Genomic DNA, 18,929 nt, shown 5'->3' on the forward strand with positions numbered 1-18,929 from the left:
CCCCTTACTCTTCTGTTCCCCACCCCCTGTAACTGTGTCCCCCTTACTTTTCTGTCCCGCACCCCCTGTAGCTCTGTCCCCCTTACTCTTCTGTCCCGCACCCCCTGTAGCTGTGTCCCTCTTACTCTTCTGTCCCCCACCCCCTGTAGCTGTGTCCCCCTTACTCTTCTGTCCCGCACCCCCTTTAGCTGTGTCCCCCTTACTCTTCTGTCTCCCACCCCCTGTAGCTGTGTCCTTACTCTTCTGTCTCCCACCCCCTGTAGCTGTGTCCCCCTTACTCTTCTGTCTCCCACCCCTGTAGCTGTGTCCCCCTTATTCTTCTTTCTTCCACCCCCTGTAGCTGTGTCCATCTAATTTTTCTGTCTCCCCCCCCTGTAGCTGTGCCCCCTTACTCTTCTGTTACCTACCCCCTGTAGCTGTGTCCCCCTTACTCTTCTGTCTTCCACCCCCTGTAGCTGTGTCCCCTTACTTTTCTGTTACCTACCCCCTGTAGCTGTGTCCCCCTTATTCTTCTGTCTCCCACCCCCTGTTACTGTGTCCCCCTTACTCTTCTGTCGCCCACCTCATGTAGCTGTGCCCCCCTTACTCTTCTGTCTCCTACCCCCCTGTTGCTGTGTCCCCCTTACTCTTCTGCCCCCACCTCATTTAGCTGTTTGCCCTTTACTCTTCTTCTCCCAGCTCCTGCAGCTCTGTCCCCCTTGCTTTTCTGTCTCCCGGGCCCCTGTAGCTGTGTCCCCTTTACTCTTCTGTCTCCTACCCCCCTGTAGCTGTGTACCCCTTAATCTTCTGTCTCCTATCCCCATGTAGCTGTGTACTCATCTGTTTCCCAGCCCCCTGTAGCCGTGTGCCCCTTACTCTTCTGTCTTCCATCCCCCTTTAGCTAAGCCCCCCTTACTCTTCTGTCTCCTACCCCCCTGTAGCTGTGTACCCCTTACTCTTCTGTCTCCTACCCCCATGTAGCTGTGTACCCCTTACTCATCTTTTTCCCAGCCCCCTGTCCCTCTTGCTATTCTGTCTCCCCATGTGTTCCCCTTGTTCTTCTGCTTCGCAGCCCTCTGTAGCTGTGTCCCCCTTACTTGTCTTTCTCCAACCCCCCTGTAGCTGTGTCCCAATACTCTTTTGTCTCCATGCCCCCTGTAGCTTTGTCCCCTTTATTCTTCTGTCCCACCTTACTTTTCTGTCTCCCACCCCCTGTAACTGTGTCCACCTTACTCTTCTGTCCCCTACCCCCTGTAACTGTCTCCCACTTACTTTTCTGTCTCCTACCTCCCTTTAGCTATATTCTGCTTACTCTTCTACAAGAAAATAGAAAGTCACAGACCAGCTTAATCTCCAGCACACTTTATTCCAAGGATGTAAAATACCAGCGTGGGCATCAGCATACAAAAACAGTAAAACACTGTGAAAACAAGCACCATACCCAGACTGACGCGTTTTGGGATTAACTGGGTATGCTCGTGTGCATTTTAAAGTAGCTCCTGCCTATTGATTGTTTTTTACAATAATATCTCCTACTCTATAGAATGTGCTAATATCAGCAACCATATTCCATGTACCCTTAAACATTTTATACATAATATAACATCATAGGTAAATAGTTCCTTACTCTTCTGTCTTCCAACCCTCTGTAGCTGTGTCCCCCTTACCCTATTGTCTCCCAACCCTCTGTAGTTGTGTCCCCCTTACCCTATTGTCTCCCAACCCTCTGTAGTTGTGTCCCCCTTACTCTATTGTCTCCCAACCCTCTGTAGTTGTGCCCCCCTTACCCTATTGTCGCCCAAACCTCTGTAGTTGTGTCCCCCTTACCCTATTGTCTCCCAACCCTCTGTAGTTGTGTCCCCCTTACCCTATTGTCTCCCAACCCTCCGTAGCTGTGTCCCCCTTACCCTATTGTCTCCCAACCCTCCGTAGCTGTGTCCCCCTTACCCTATTGTCTCCCAACCCTCCGTAGCTGTGTCCCCCTTACCCTATTGTCTCCCAACCCTCTGTAGTTGTGTCCCCCTTACCATATTGTCTCCCAACCCTCCTTAGCTGTGTCCCCCTTACCCTATTGTCTCCCAACCCTCTGTAGCTGTGTCCCCCTTACCCTATTGTCTCCCAACCCTCTGTAGTTGTGTCCCCCTTACCCTATTGTCTCCCAACCCTCCGTAGCTGTGTCCCCCATACCCTATTGTCTCCCAACCCTCCGTAGCTCTGTCCCCCTTACCCTATTGTCTCCCAACCCTCTGAAGCTGTGTCCCCCTTACCCTATTGTCTCCCAACCCTCCGTAGCTCTGTCCTCCTTACCCTATTGTCTCTCAACCCTCTGTAGCTGTGTCCCCCTTACCCTATTGTCTCTCAACCCTCTGTAGCTGTGTCCCCCTTACCCTATTGTCTCCCAACCCTCTGAAGCTGTGTCCCCCTTACCCTATTGTCTCCCAGCCCTCCGTAGCTCTGTCCCCCTTACCCTATTGTCTCCCAACCCTCTGTAGCTGTCCACCCCCCTTACCCTATTGTCTCACAACCCTCTGTAGTTCTGTCCCCCTTACCCTATTGTCTCCCAACCCTCCGTAGCTCTGTCCCCCTTACCCTATTGTCTCCCAACCCTCTGTAGCTGTGTCCCCCTTACCCTATTGTCTCTCAGCCCTCTGTAGCTGTGTCCCCCTTACCCTATTGTTTCCCAACCCTCTGTAGCTGTGTCCCCCTTACCATATCAGCAACCATATTCCATGTACCCTTAAACATTTTATACATAATATAACATCATAGGTAAATAGTTCCTTAATCTTCTGTCTTCCAACCCTCTGTAGCTGTGTCCCCCTTACCCTATTGTCTCCCAACCCTCTGTATTTGTGTCCCCCTTACCCTATTGTCGCCCAAACCTCTGTAGTTGTGTCCCCCTTACCCTATTGTCTCCCAACCCTCTGTAGTTGTGTCCCCCTTACCCTATTGTCTCCCAACCCTCCGTAGCTGTGTCCCCCTTACCATATTGTCTCCCAACCCTCCGTAGCTGTTTCCCCCTTACCCTATTGTCTCCCAACCCTCTGTAGCTGTGTCCCCCTTACCCTATTGTCTCCCAACCCTCTGTAGTTGTGTCCCCCTTCTTCTGTCTCTCACCTCCTGTAGCATTGTTCCTCTTACTCTTCTGTCTCTCACCTCATGTAGCATTGTTCCCCTCACTCTTCGGTCTCTCACCTCATGTAGCATTGCCCCCCTCACTCTTCTGTTTCTCACCTCATGTAGCATTGCCCCCCTTACTCTTCTGTATCTCACCTCATGTAGCATTGTTCTGCTTACTCTTCTGTCTCTCACCTCATGTAGCATTGTTCCCCTCACTCTTCTGTCTCTCACCTCATGTAGCATTGCTCCCTCACTCTTCTGTCTCTCTCACCTCATGTAGCATTGCCCCCTCACTCTTCTGTCTCTCTCACCTCATGTAGCATTGTTCCCCTCACTTTTCTGTCTCTCACCTCATGTAGCATTGTCCCCCTTACTCTTCTGTCTCTCACCTCATGTAGCATTGTCCCCCTTACTCTTCTGTCTCTCACCTCATGTAGCATTGTTCCCCTTACTCTTCTGTCTCTCACCTCATGTAGCATTGTTCCCCTTACTCTTCTGTCTCTCACCTCATGTAGCATTGTTCCCCTTAATCTTCTGTCTCTCACCTCATGTAGCATTGTCCCCCTTACTCTTCTGTCTCTCACCTCATGTAGCATTGTTCCCCTCACTCTTCTGTCTCTCACCTCATGTAGCATTGCCCCCTTAATCTTCTGTCTCTCACCACATGTAGCATTGTTCCCCTTATTCTTCTGTCTCTCACCACATGTAGCATTGTTCTCCTTACTCTTCTGTCTCTCACCTCATATAGCATTGTTCCCCTCACTCTTCTGTCTCTCACCTCATGTAGCTGTGTCCCCCTCACTCTTCTGACTCTCACCTCATGTAGCTGTGTCCCCCTCACTCTTCTGTCTCTCACCTCGTGTAGCATTGTTCCTCTCACTCTTTTGTCTCTCACCTCATGTATCATTGCCCCCCTTACTCTTCTGTCTCTCACCTCATGTAGCATTGTCCCCCTCACTCTTCTGTCTCTCATCTCATGTAACATTGTTCCCCTTACTCTTCTGTCTCTCACCTTATGTAGCATTGTTCCTCTCACTCTTCTGTCTCTCACCTCATGTAGCATTGCCCCCTTACTCTTCTGTCTTTCACCACATGTAGCATTGTTCCCCTCACTCTTCTGTCTCTCACCTCATGTAGCATTGTTCCCTTTACTCTTCTGTCTCTCTCACCTTATGTAGCATTGCCCCCCTCACTCTTCTGTCTCTCACCTCATGTAGCATTGTACCCCTCACTCTTCTGTCTCTCACCTCATGTAGCATTGTCCTCCTCACTATTTTGTCTCTCACCTCATGTAGCATTGTTCCCCTCACTCTTCTGTCTCTTACCTCATGTAGCATTGTTTCCCTTACTCTTCTGTCTCTCACCTCATGTAGCATTGTTCTCCTTACTCTTCTGTCTCTCACCTCATGTAGCTGTGTCCCCCTCACTCTTCTGTCTCTCACCTCATGTAGCATTGTTCCCCTCACTCTTCTGTCTCTTACCTCATGTAGCATTGCCCCCTCACTCTTCTGTCTCTCACCTCATGTAGCATTGTTCCCCTTACTCTTCTGTCTCTCATCTCATGTAGCATTGTTCCCCTCACTCTTCTGTCTCTCACCTCATGTAGCATTGCCCCCTTAATCTTCTGTCTCTCACCACATGTAGCATTGTTCCCCTTTTTCTTCTGTCTCTCACCACATGTAGCATTGTTCTCCTTACTCTTCTGTCTCTCACCTCATGTAGATGTGTCCCCCTCACTCTTCTGTTTCTCACCTCATGTAGCATTGTTCCCCTCACTCTTCTGTCTCTTACCTCATGTAGCATTGCCGCCTCACTCTTCTGTCTCTCACCTCATGTAGTATTGTTCCCCTTACTCTTCTGTCTCTCACCTCATGTAGCATTGTTCCCCTGACTCTTCTGTCTCTCACCTCATGTAGCATTGTTCTCCTTACTCTTCTGTCTCTCACCTCATGTAGCTGTGTCCCCCTCACTCTTCTGTCTCTCACTTCATGTAGCATTGCCCCCTCATTCTTCTGTCTCTCACCTCATGTAGCATTGTCCCCCTCACATTTCTGTCTCTCACCTGATGTAGCATTGTTCCCCTCACTCTTCTGTCTCTCACCTCATGTAGCATTGTTCCCCTCACTCTTCTGTCTCTCACCTCATGTAGCATTGCCCCCCTTACTGTTCTGTCCCTCTCCTCATGTAGCATTGTTCCCCTTACTTATCTGACTCTCACCTCATGTAGCATTGTTCCCCTTACTCTTCTGTCTCTCACCTCATGTAGCATTTTCCCCCTCACTCTTCTGTCTCTTACCTCATGTTGCATTGTTCCCCTTACTCTTCTGTCTCTCACCTCATGTAGCATTGTCCCCCTCACTCTTCTGTCTCTCACCTCATGTAGCATTGTTCCCCTTACTTTTCTATCTCTCACCTCATGTAGCATTGTCCCCTCACTCTTCTGTCTCTTACCTCATGTAGCATTGTTCCCCTCACTCTTCTGTCTCTCACCTCATGTAGCATTGCCCCCTTAATCTTCTGTCTCTCACCACATGTAGCATTGTTCCCCTTTTTCTTCTGTCTCTCACCACATGTAGCATTGTTCTCCTTACTCTTCTGTCTCTCACCTCATGTAGCTGTGTCCCCCTCACTCTTCTGTCTCTCACCTCATGTAGCTGTGTCCCCCTCACTCTTCTGTCTCTCACCTCATGTAGCTGTGTCCCCCTCACTCTTCTGTCTCTCACCTCATGTAGCATTGTTCCCCTTACTTTTCTATCTCTCACCTCATGTAGCATTGTCCCCTCACTCTTCTGTCTCTTACCTCATGTAGCATTGTTCCCCTCACTCTTCTGTCACTCACCTCATGTAGCATTGCCCCCTTAATCTTCTGTCTCTCACCACATGTAGCATTGTTCCCCTTTTTCTTCTGTCTCTCACCACATATAGCATTGTTCTCCTTACTCTTCTGTCTCTCACCTCATATAGCATTGTTCCCCTCACTCTTCTGTCTCTCACCTCATGTAGCTGTGTCCCCCTCACTCTTCTGTCTCTCACCTCATGTAGCTGTGTCCCCCTCACTCTTCTGTCTCTCACCTCGTGTAGCATTGTTCCTCTCACTCTTTTGTCTCTCACCTCATGTAGCATTACCCCCCTTACTCTTCTGTCTCTCACCTCATGTAGCATTGTCCCCTTCACTCTTCTGTCTCTCATCTCATGTAGCATTGTTCCCCTCACTCTTCTGTCTCTCACCTCATGTATCATTGCCCCCCTTACTCTTCTGTCTCTCACCTCATGTAGCATTTTCCCCCTCACTCTTCTGTCTCTCATCTCATGTAACATTGTTCCCCTTACTCTTCTGTCTCTCACCTCATGTAGCATTGTTCCTCTCACTCTTCTGTCTCTCACCTCATGTAGCATTGCCCCCCTTACTCTTCTGTCTTTCACCACATGTAGCATTGTTCCCCTCACTCTTCTGTCTCTCACCTCATGTAGCATTGTTCCCCTCACTCTTCTGTCTCTCATCTCATGTAACATTGTTCCCCTTACTCTTCTGTCTCTCACCTCATGTAGCATTGTTCCTCTCACTCTTCTGTCTCTCACCTCATGTAGCATTGCCCCCCTTACTCTTCTGTCTTTCACCACATGTAGCATTGTTCCCCTCACTCTTCTGTCTCTCACCTCATGTAGCTGTGTCCCCCTCACTCTTCTGTCTCTCACCTCGTGTAGCATTGTTCCTCTCACTCTTTTGTCTCTCACCTCATGTAGCATTACCCCCCTTACTCTTCTGTCTCTCACCTCATGTAGCATTGTCCCCTTCACTCTTCTGTCTCTCATCTCATGTAGCATTGTTCCCCTTACTCTTCTGTCTCTCACCTCATGTAGCATTGTTCCCCTCACTCTTCTGTCTCTCACCTCATGTATCATTGCCCCCCTTACTCTTCTGTCTCTCAACTCATGTAGCATTGTCCCCCTCACTCTTCTGTCTCTCATCTCATGTAACATTGTTCCCCTTACTCTTCTTTCTCTCACCTCATGTAGCATTGTTCCTCTCACTCTTCTGTCTCTCACCTCATGTAGCATTGCCCCCCTTACTCTTCTGTATTTCACCACATGTAGCATTGTTCCCCTCACTCTTCTGTCTCTCACCTCATGTAGCATTGTTCCCTTTACTCTTCTGTCTCTCTCACCTTATGTAGCATTGCCCCCTCATTCTTCTGTCTCTCACCTCATGTAGCATTGTACCCCTCACTCTTCTGTCTCTCACCTCATGTAGCATTGTTCCCCTCACTCTTCTGTCTCTCACCTCATGTAGCATTGTTCTCCTTACTCTTCTGTCTCTCACCTCATGTAGCTGTGTCCCCCTCACTCTTCTGTCTCTCACCTCATGTAGCATTGTTCCCCTCACTCTTCTGTCTCTTACCTCATGTAGCATTGCTCCCTCACTCTTCTGTCTCTCACCTCATGTAGCATCGTTCCCCTTACTCTTCTGTCTCTCATCTCATGTAGCATTGTTCCCCTCACTCTTCTGTCTCTCACCTCATGTAGCATTGTTCTCCTTACTCTTCTGTCTCTCACTTCATGTAGATGTGTCCCCCTCACTCTTCTGTCTCTCACCTCATGTAGCATTGTTCCCCTCACTCTTCTGTCTCTTACCTTATTTAGCATTGACGCCTCACTCTTCTGTCTCTCACCTCATGTAGTATTGTTCCCCTTACTCTTCTGTCTCTCACCTCATGTAGCATTGTTCCCCTGACTCTTCTGTCTCTCACCTCATGTAGCATTGTTCTCCTTACTCTTCTGTCTCTCACCTCATGTAGCTGTGTCCCCCTCACTCTTCTGTCTCTCACTTCATGTAGCATTGCCCCCTCATTCTTCTGTCTCTCACCTCATGTAGCATTGTTCCCCTTATTCTCCTGTCTCTCACCACATGTTGCATTGTTCCTCTCACTCTTTTGTCTCTCACCTCATGTAGCATTACCCCCCTTACTCTTCTGTCTCTCACCTCATGTAGCATTGTCCCCTTCACTCCTCTGTCTCTCATCTCATGTAGCATTGTTCCCCTTACTCTTCTGTCTCTCACCTCATGTAGCATTGTTCCCCTCACTCTTCTGTCTCTCACCTCATGTAGCATTGTACCCCTCACTCTTCTGTCTCTCTCCTCATGTAGCATTGTTCCCCTCACTCTTCTGTCTCTCACCTCATGTAGCATTGTTCTCCTTACTCTTCTGTCTCTCACTTCATGTAGATGTGTCCCCCTCACTCTTCTGTCTCTCACCTCATGTAGCATTGTACCCCTCACTCTTCTGTCTCTCACCTCATGTAGCATTGTTCCCCTCACTCTTCTGTCTCTCACCTCATGTATCATTGCCCCCCTTACTCTTCTGTCTCTCACCTCATGTAGCATTGTCCCCCTCACTCTTCTGTCTCTCATTTCATGTAACATTGTTCCCCTTACTCTTCTGTCTCTCACCTCATGTAGCATTGTTCCTCTCACTCTTCTGTCTCTCACCTCATGTAGCATTGCCCCCCTTACTCTTCTCTCTTTCACCACATGTAGCATTGCCCCCTCACTCTTCTGTCTCTCATTTCATGTAACATTGTTCCCCTTACTCTTCTGTCTCTCACCTCATGTAGTATTGTTCCCCTTACTCTTCTGTCTCTAACCTCATGTAGCATTGTTCCCCTGACTCTTCTGTCTCTCACCTCATGTAGCATTGTTCTCCTTACTCTTCTGTCTCTCACCTCATGTAGCTGTGTCCCCCTCACTCTTCTGTCTCTCACTTCATGTAGCATTGCCCCCTCATTCTTCTGTCTCTCACCTCATGTAGCATTGTTCCCCTTATTCTTCTGTCTCTCACCACATGTAGCATTGTTCTCCTTACCCTTCTGTCTCTCACCTCATATAGCATTGTTCCCCTCACTCTTCTGTCTCTCACCTCATGTAGCTGTCCCCCCCTCACTCTTCTGTCTCTCACCTCATGTAGCTGTGTCCCCCTCACTCTTCTGTCTCTCACCTCGTGTAGCATTGTTCCTCTCACTCTTTTGTCTCTCACCTCATGTAGCATTACCCCCCTTACTCTTCTGTCTCTCACCTCATGTAGCATTGTCCCCTTCACTCCTCTGTCTCTCATCTCATGTAGCATTGTTCCCCTTACTCTTCTGTCTCTCACCTCATGTAGCATTGTTCCCCTCACTCTTCTGTCTCTCACCTCATGTATCATTGCCCCCCTTACTCTTCTGTCTCTCACCTCATGTAGCATTGTCCCCCTCACTCTTCTGTCTCTCATCTCATGTAACATTGTTCCCCTTACTCTTCTGTCTCTCACCTCATGTAGCATTGTTCCTCTCACTCTTCTGTTTCTAACCTCATGTAGCATTGCCCCCCTTACTCTTCTGTCTTTCACCACATGTAGCATTGCCCCCCTCAGTCTTCTGTCTCTCACCTCATGTAGCATTGTACCCCTCACTCTTCTGTCTCTCACCTCATGTAGAATTGTCCTCCTCACTATTTTGTCTCTCACCTCATGTAGCATTGTTCCCCTCACTCTTCTGTCTCTTACCTCATGTAGCATTGTTCCCCTTACTCTTCTGTCTCTCACCTCATGTAGCATTGTTCCCCTCACTTTTCTGTCTCTCACCTCATGTAGCATTGTTCTCCTTACTCTTCTGTCTCTCACCTCATGTAGCTGTGTCCCCCCTCACTCTTCTGTCTCTAACCTCATGGAGCATTGTTCCCCTCACTCTTCTGTCTCTTACCTCATGTAGCATTGTTCCCCTTACTCTTCTGTCTCTCATCTCATGTAGCATTGTTCCCCTCACTCTTCTGTCTCTCACCTCATGTAGCATTGTTCTCCTTACTCTTCTGTCTCTCACCTCATGTAGCATTGTTCCACTCACTCTTCTGTCTCTCACCTCATGTAGCATTGTTCCCCTCACTCTTCTGTCTCTCACCCTATGTAGCATTGCCGCCTCACTCTTCTGTCTCTCACCTCATGTAGTATTGTTCCCCTTACTCTTCTCTCTCTCACCTCATGTAGCATTGTTCCCCTGACTCTTCTGTCTCTCACCTCATGTAGCATTGCTCTCCTTACTCTTCTGTCTCTCACCTCATGTAGCTGTGTCCCCCTCACTCTTCTGTCTCTCACTTCATGTAGCGTTGCCCCCTCATTCTTCTTTCTCTCACCTCATGTAGCTGTGTCCCCCTCACTTTTCTGTCTCTCACCTCATGTAGCATTGTTCCCCTCACTCTTCTGTCTCTCACCTCATGTAGCATTGTTCCCCTCACTCTTCTGTCTCTCACCTCATGTAGCATTGCCCCCTTACTGTTCTGTCCCTCTCCTCATGTAGCATTGTTCCCCTCACTCTTCTGTCTCTCACCTCATATAGCATTGTTCCCCTCACTCTTCGGTCTCTCACCTCATGTAGCATTGTACCCCTCACTCTTCTGTCTCTCACCTCATGTAGCATTGTCCTCCTCACTATTTTGTCTCTCACCTCATGTAGCATTGTTCCCCTTTTCTGTCTCTCACCTCATGTAGCATTGTTCTCCTTACTCTTCTGTCTCTCACCTCATGTAGCATTGTTCCCCTTACTCTTCTGTCTCTCACCTCATGTAGCATTGTTCCCCTCACTCTTCTGTCTCTCACCTCATGTAGCATTGTTCTCCTTACTCTTCTGTCTCTCACCCCATGTAGCATTGCCCCCCTTACTGTTCTGTCCCTCTCCTCATGTAGCATTGTGCCCCTTCTCTTCTGTCTCTCACCTCATGTAGCATTGTCCCCCTCACTCTTCTGTCTCTTACCTCATGTTGCATTGTTCCCCTTACTCTTCTGTCTCTCACCTCATGTAGCATTGTCCCCCTCACTCTTCTGTCTCTTACCTCATGTAGCATTGTTCCCCTTACTCTTCTGTCTCTCACCTCATGTAGCATTGTTCCCCTTACTCTTCTGTCTCTCACCTCATGTAGCTTTGTTCCCCTCACTTTTCTGTCTCTCACCTCATGTAGCATTGTTCCCCTTACTCTTCTGTCTCTCATCTCATGTAGCATTGTTCCCCTCACTCTTCTGTCTCTCACCTCATGTAGCATTGTTCTCCTTACTCTTCTGTCTCTCACCTCATATAGATGTGTCCCCCTCACTCTTCTGTCTCTCACCTCATGTAGCATTGTTCCCCTCACTCTTCTGTCTTTCACCTCATGTAGCATTGTACCCCTCACTCTTCTGTCTCTCACCTCATGTAGCTTTGTCCTCCTCACTATTTTGTCTCTCACCTCATGTAGCATTGTTCCCCTTACTCTTCTGTCTCTCACCTCATGTAGCATTGTCCCCCTCACTCTTCTGTCTCTTACCTCATGTAGCATTGTTCCCCTTACTCTTCTGTCTCTCACCTCATGTAGCATTGTTCCCCTTAATCTTCTGTCTCTCACCTCATGTAGCATTGTCCCCTCACTCTTCTGTCTCTTACCTCATGTAGCATTGTTCCCCTCACTCTTCTGTCTCTCACCTCATGTAGCATTGTTCCCCTTACTCTTCTGTCTCTCACCTCATGTAGCATTGTTCCCCTCACTCTTCTGTCTCTCACCTCCTGTAGCATTGTCCCCCTCACTCTTCTGTCTCTTACCTCATGTAGCATTGCCGCCTTACTCTTCTGTCTCTCACCTCATGTAGCATTGTACCCCTCACTCTTCTGTCTCTCACCTCATGTAGCATTGTCCTCCTCACTATTTTGTCTCTCACCTCATGTAGCATTGTTCCCCTCACTCTTCTGTCTCTTACCTCATGTAGCATTGTTCCCCTTACTCTTCTGTCTCTCACCTCATGTAGCATTGTCCTCACTCTTTTGTCTCTCACCTCATGTAGCATTGTTCTCCTTACGCTTCTGTCTCTCACCTCATGTAGCTGTGTCCCCCTCACTCTTCTGTCTCTCACCTCATGTAGCATTGCCCCCTCACTCTTCTGTCTCTTACCTCATGTAGCATTGCCCCCTCACTCTTCTGTCTCTCACCTCCTGTAGCATTGTTCCCCTCATTCTTCTGTCTCTCACCTCATGTAGCATTGCCCTCCTCACTCTTTTTTCTCTCACCTCATGTAGCATTGCCCTCCTCACTCTTTTTTCTCTCACCTCATGTAGCATTGTTCCCCTCACTCTTCTGTCTCTCACCTCATGTAGCATTGTTCCTCTCACTTTTCTGTCTCTCACCTCATGTAGCATTGTTCCCCTCACTCTTCTGTCTCTCACCTCATGTAGCATTGTCCCCCTTACTCTTCTGTCTCTCACCTTATGTAGCATTGTTCCCCTCACTCTTCTGTCTCTCACCTCATGTAGAATTGCCTCCTTAATCTTTTGTCTCTCACCACATGTAGCATTGTTCCCCTTAATCTTCTGTCTCTCACCACATGTAGCATTGTTCTCCTTACTCTTCTGTCTCTCACCTCATATAGCATTGTTCCCCTCACTCTTCTGTCTCTCACCTCATGTAGCTGTGTCCCCCTCACTCTTCTGTCTCTCACCTCGTGTAGCATTGTTCCTCTCACTCTTTTGTCTCTCACCTCATGTAGCATTACCCCCTTACTCTTCTGTCTCTCACCTCATGTAGCATTGTTCCCCTCACTCTTCTGTCTCTCACCTCATGTAGCATTGTTTCCCTTACTCTTCTATCTCTCACCTCATGTTGCATTGTCCCCCTGACTCTTCTGTCTCTCACCTCATGTAGCATTGTTCTCCTTACTCTTCTGTCTCTAACCTCATGTAGCTGTGTCCCCCTCACTCTTCTGTCTCTCACCTCATATAGCATTGTTCCCCTTACTCTTCTGTCTCTCACCTCATGTAGCATTGTCCCCCTCACCTGTCTCTCACTTCATGTAGCATTGCCCCCCTCATTCTTCTGTCTCTCATCTCATGTAGCTGTGTCCCCCTCACTCTTCTGTCTCTCACCTCATGTAGCATTGTTCCCCTCACTCTTCTGTCTCTCACCTCATGTAGCATTGCCCCCCTTACTCTTCTGTCCCTCTCCTCATGTAGCATTGTTCCCCTTACTCTTCTAACTCTCACCTCATGTAGCATTGTTGCCCTTACTCTTCTGTCTCTCACCTCATGTAGCATTGTCCCCCTCACTCTTCTGTCTCTTACCTCATGTAGCATTGTTCCCCTTACTCTTCTGTCTCTCACCTCATGTAGCATTGTCCCCCTCACTCTTCTGTCTCTCCTCATGTAGCATTGTTCCCCTCACTCTTCTGTCTCTCACCTCATGTCGCATTGTTCCCCTTACTCTTCTGTCTCTTACCTCATGTAGCTGTGTCCCCCTCACTCTTCTGTCTCTCACCTCATGTAGCATTGATCCCCTCACTCTTCTGTCTCTCACCTCATGTAGCATTGCCCTCCTCACCCTTTTGTCTTTCACCTCATGTAGCATTGCTCCCCTCACTCTTCTGTCTCTCACCTCATGTAGCATTGTTCCCCTCACTCTTCTGTCTCTCACCTCCATGTAGCATTGTTCCCCTCACTCTTATGTCTCTCACCTCATGTAGCACTTTTCCCCTTACTCTTCTGTCTCTCACCTCATGTAGCATTGTTCCCCTTAATCCTCTGTCTCTCACCTAATGTAGCATTGTTCCGCTCACTCTTCGGTCTCTCACCTCATGTAGCATTGCCGCTTCACTCTTCTTTCTCTCACCACATGTTGCATTGTTCCCCTCACTCTTCTGTCTCTCACCTCATGTAGCATTGTCCTCCTCACTCTGTTGTATCTCACCTCATGAAGCATTGTTCCCTTCACTCTTTTGTCTCTCATCTAATGTAGCATTATTCCCCTTACTCTTCTGTGTCTCACCTCATGTAGCATTGCCCCCCTCACTCTTTTTTCCCTCTCCTCATGTAGCATTGTTCCCCTTACTCTTCTGACTCTCACCTCATGTAGCATTGTTCCCCTTACTCTTCTGTCTCTCACCTCATGTAGCATTGTCCTCCTCACTCTTCTGTCTCTTACCTCATGTAGCATTGTTCTCCTCACTCTTCTGTCTCTTACCTCATGTAGCATTGTTCCCCTTACTCTTCTGTCTCTCACCTCATGTAGCATTGTTCCCCTTACTCTTCTGTCTCTCACCTCATGTAGCATTGTTCCCCTTACTCTTCTGTCTCTCACCTCATGTAGCATTGTCCCCTCACTCTTCTGTCTCTTACCACATGTAGCATTGTTCCCCTCACTCTTCTGTCTCTCACCTCATGTGGCATTGTTCCCCTTACTCTTCTGTCTCTCACCTCATGTAGCATTGTTCCCCTCACTCTTCTGTCTCTCACCTCATGTAGCTGTGCCCCCCTCACTCTTCTATCTCTCACCTCCTGTTGCATTGTTCCCCTTACTCTTCTGTCTCTCACATCATGTAGCATTGTTCCCCTTACTCTTCTGTCTCTCACCTCATGTAGCATTGTCCTCCTCACTCTTTTGTCTCTCACCTCATTTAGCATTGTTCTCCTTACTCTTCTTTCTCTCACCTCATGTAGCTGCGTCCCCCTCACTCTTCTGTCTCTCACCTTATGTAGCATTGTTCCCCTCACTCTTCTGTCTCTTACCTCATGTAGCATTGCCCCCTCACTCTTCTGTCTCTCACATCATATAGCATTGTCCCCCTCACTCTTCTGTCTCTCACCTCATGTAGCATTACCCCCTCACTCTTCTGTCTCTCACCTCATGTAGCATTGCCCCCTCACTCTTCTGTCTCTCACCTCATGTAGCATTGTTCCCCTCACTCTTTTGTCTCTCACCTCATGTAGCATTGTTCCCTTCACTCTTTTGTCTCTCACCTCATGTAGCATTGTTCCCCTTACTCTTCTGTCTCTCACCTCATGTAGCATTGTTCCCCTTACTCTTCTGTCTCTCACCTCATGTAGCATTGTTCCCCTTAATCGTCTGTCTCTCACCTCATGTAGCATTGTTCCCCTCACTCTTCTGTCTCTCACCTCATGTAGCATTGCCCCTTCACTCTTCTTTCTCTCACCACATGTAGCATTGTTCCCCTTAATCCTCTGTCTCTCACCTCATGTAGCATTGTTCCCCTCACTCTTCTGTCTCTCACCTCATGTAGCAATGTCCTCCTCACTCTGTTGTCTCTCACCTCATGTAGCATTGTTCCCCTCACTCTTTTGTCTCTCACCTCATGTAGCATTGTTCCCCTCACTCTTCTGTTTCTCACCTCATGTAGCATTGCCCCTTCACTCTTTTGTCTCTCACCTCATGTAGCATTGTTCCCCTCACTCTTCTGCCTCTCACCTCATGTAGCATTGTCCTCCTCACTCTTTTGTCTCTCACCTCATGTAGCATTGTCCTCCTCACTCTTTTGTCTCTCACCTAATGTAGCATTGTTCCCCTCACTCTTCTGTCTCTTACCTCATGTAGCATTGCCCCCTCACTCTTCTGTCTCTCACGTCATGTAGCATTGTCCCCCTCACTCTTCTGTCTCTCACCTCATGTAGCATTACCCCCTCACTCTTCTGTCTCTCACCTCATGTAGCATTGTTCCCCTCACTCTTTTGTCTCTCACCTCATGTAGCATTGTTCCCCTCACTCTTCTGTCTCTCACCTCATGTAGCATTGATCCCCTCACTCTTCTGTATCTCACCTCATGTAGCATTGCCCTCCTCACTCTTTTGTCTCTCACCTCATGTAGCATTGTTCCCCTCACTCTTCTGTCTCTCACCTCATGTAGCATTGTTCCTCTCACTCTTCTGTCTCTCACCTCCATGTAGCATTGTTCCCCTCACTCTTCTGTCTCTCACCTCATGTAGCATTGTTCCCCTTACTCTTCTGTCTCTCACCTCATGTAGCATTGTTCCCCTTAATCCTCTGTCTCTCACCTAATGTAGCATTGTTCCCCTTACTCTTCTGTCTCTCACCTCATGTAGCATTGTCCTCCTCACTCTTTTGTCTCTCACCTCATGTAGCATTGTTCTCCTTACTCTTCTGTCTCTCACCTCATGTAGCTGTGTCCCCCTCACTCTTCTGTCTCTCACCTCATGTAGCATTGTTCCCCTCACTCTTCTATCTCTTACCTCATGTAGCATTGCCCCCTCACTCTTCTGTCTCTCACGTCATGTAGCATTGTCCCCCTCACTCTTCTGTCTCTCACCTCATGTAGCATTACCCCCTCACTCTTCTGTCTCTCACCTCATGTAGCATTGCCCCCTCACTCTTCTGTCTCTCACCTCATGTAGCATTGTTCCCTTCACTCTTTTGTCTCTCACCTCATGTAGCATTGTTCCCCTCACTCTTCTGTCTCTTACCTCATGTAGCATTGCCGCCTCACTCTTCTGTCTCTCACCTCATGTAGCATTGATTCCCTCACTCTTCTGTCTCTCACCTCATGTAGCATTGTTTCTCTCACCTCATGTAGCATTGTTCCCCTCACTCTTCTGTCTCTCACCTCATGTAGCATTGTTCCCCTTACTCTTCTGTCTCTCACCTCATGTCGCATTGTTCCCTTTAATCCTCTGTCTCTCACCTCATGTAGCGTTGTTCCCCTCACTTTTCTGTCTCTCACGTCATGTAGCATTGCCCCTTCACTCTTCTTTCTCTCACCATATGTAGCATTGTTCCCCTTAATCTTCTGTCTCTCACCTCATATAGCATTGTTCCCCTCACTCTTCTGTCTCTCACCTCATGTAACATTGTCCTCCTCACTCTGTTGTCTCTCACCTCATGTAGCATTGTTCCCCTTACTCTTTTGTCTCTCACCTCATGTAGCATTGTTCCCCTCACTCTTCTGTCTCTCACCTCATGTAGCATTATTCCCCTTACTCTTCTGTCTCTCACCTCATGTAGCATTGTTCCCCTCACTCTTCTGTCTCTCACCTCATGTAGCATTTCCCCCTTACTCTTCTGTCTCTCACCTCATGTAGCATTGTTCCCCTCACGCTTCTGTCTCTCACCTCATGTAGCATTTCCCCCCTTAATCTTCTGTCTCTCACCTCATGTAGGATCTATGGGTTGGCCTAAGCGCCTGATGGGAACCTGTTAGCCTGGGGGCGGTCGACTCCTAGCTGTTAGTATATAGTATCCTCTCTCTAAGATTATGCCTCAGGATTAGGCTCTGACCTACACCCTAAGCCTAAACACACGGCTATAAGCTGGTCAATAGTACAATTGTACTTAGTGACAAAGTTAGATTATATCTGTTTCACTAGGGCCAAAACCATTATACTGCATCACTATACCCTTCAGCTCCCTTTTAAGTCTCCAAAAGGACCTTCAAGATCTATTTCTAACGGTATAGGCCAAACTGGCCATTGTTTCAATTGTGGAACACACACATTTAAGGCTGATGATATAGTGTCCATCTAAATCTCTGATCCATTTTATTTTATTTTAATCAAAATTATTATAAGTGTGGGATTTATACATATCCCTTCTCTATCCGGTTGTGGACCTCCCCTTCTAAGCTACACCCACCATTCTTTTTCCAACATTTTTCTTCAAAATCAAATTCTCCAAAGACCTCAATATAGAGGTTTCTAAAATGTCAGCTACTCAGTATTATTGCTTTTTCAGATACGGTTAATTTCCAACCTCTAATTACCACACACAGAGTGTATAAATATAAACTTTTTATAAAAAATTGTTTACAACAATCCCTTTGGAATTCACTCTTATTCTACAACTAAATATGTATGAGTAAGCAAGAACAGCTAAGCTGATTTAAAAGGACTTGCCTCTACCCCTTCCCTCATACATATTGCTAGTTATTAATAGAATTATCCTCAGTCAATCAAGTATAAGTATAAAGAATCGTCCTCATTTTTCTTGAATCGTCAGTCTTTTGGTGAAAAAATCCAATTTTTTAAAAAATCCAATTTTTTATAGAAGTGTCTAGAATTCTCAATCGTGAACTTGTATTTACATATAGAAACCTTCCTGTAAACTTTAATATAGTTGTTCCTTAGAGAAGGTGTTACACTCCATACCACAACTAAACTCTAGATGGCTCCCCCTTCTCTACCTTCAAATTGCATTTAGTGATTTGCAACAAGATCGGATACCCCTACAATTCTTAAATAAAATTCAATTGTTTGCAACTAGATTGGATATTCTCATGTGCAATCAACACTCTAATACACACGCGCAGTATTGACCATTTACTTCCCTTTATTATTCACTAGGATAATTGCCAGATTACAAGAAAATCGAAAGGTTTACAATACACTTTCATTTAAGTAAATTTAATGCGTTACATGCTGCATGATAAAGTGTTTGACATTGCATCAACCCTATCACTATTCACACTAAGGAATTTCGTAATATCGCCACAGAATAATGTGTTTCTAAGTTTATTACTTTCCTTTGTCCCAATACGTTTCACTCCCTACCTCCAATCAAAAAAGGACAGAATCTTCACACCCCCAAATAGGGCCATTTACATAGCCCTCAACACATGTTACTGAGACTGAAGGAATAACAAACACACCTTTCCCCAGACCCAATCAAAGGCGCATACCCTATGTCGTGACGTCACGATCAATCAGGTCGGTCCGTTCACGGACCCAGTTATAGTATTCTGAAATCCGCTCCTGTTCAATTGGCACCAACTTCAATACCAAATTTAGCCACATTTAACATCCCCAATTGAAATTTTATACTCATAGAAGTCTACGATCATCATTCTACAATCGGAATAATTTACCTGTACCGGAAGTGACGTCACGAGTTTTAAGGAGCTAATATATTAGTCAAATAATTCACAAAGCCATAAAGATTATCAAGTTTCGGAAGATCTCTTGTCTCCCCTCTGAAATTTAATTGAATTCAGTCTATAATTTGTTTTTATTGATAGAAAACGCTTGATAACAAACGCAAGATTAAGGTA

Source organism: Bombina bombina, chromosome 7, assembly GCF_027579735.1.
Source record: "Bombina bombina isolate aBomBom1 chromosome 7, aBomBom1.pri, whole genome shotgun sequence".
Classification (NCBI taxonomy): domain Eukaryota; kingdom Metazoa; phylum Chordata; class Amphibia; order Anura; family Bombinatoridae; genus Bombina; species Bombina bombina.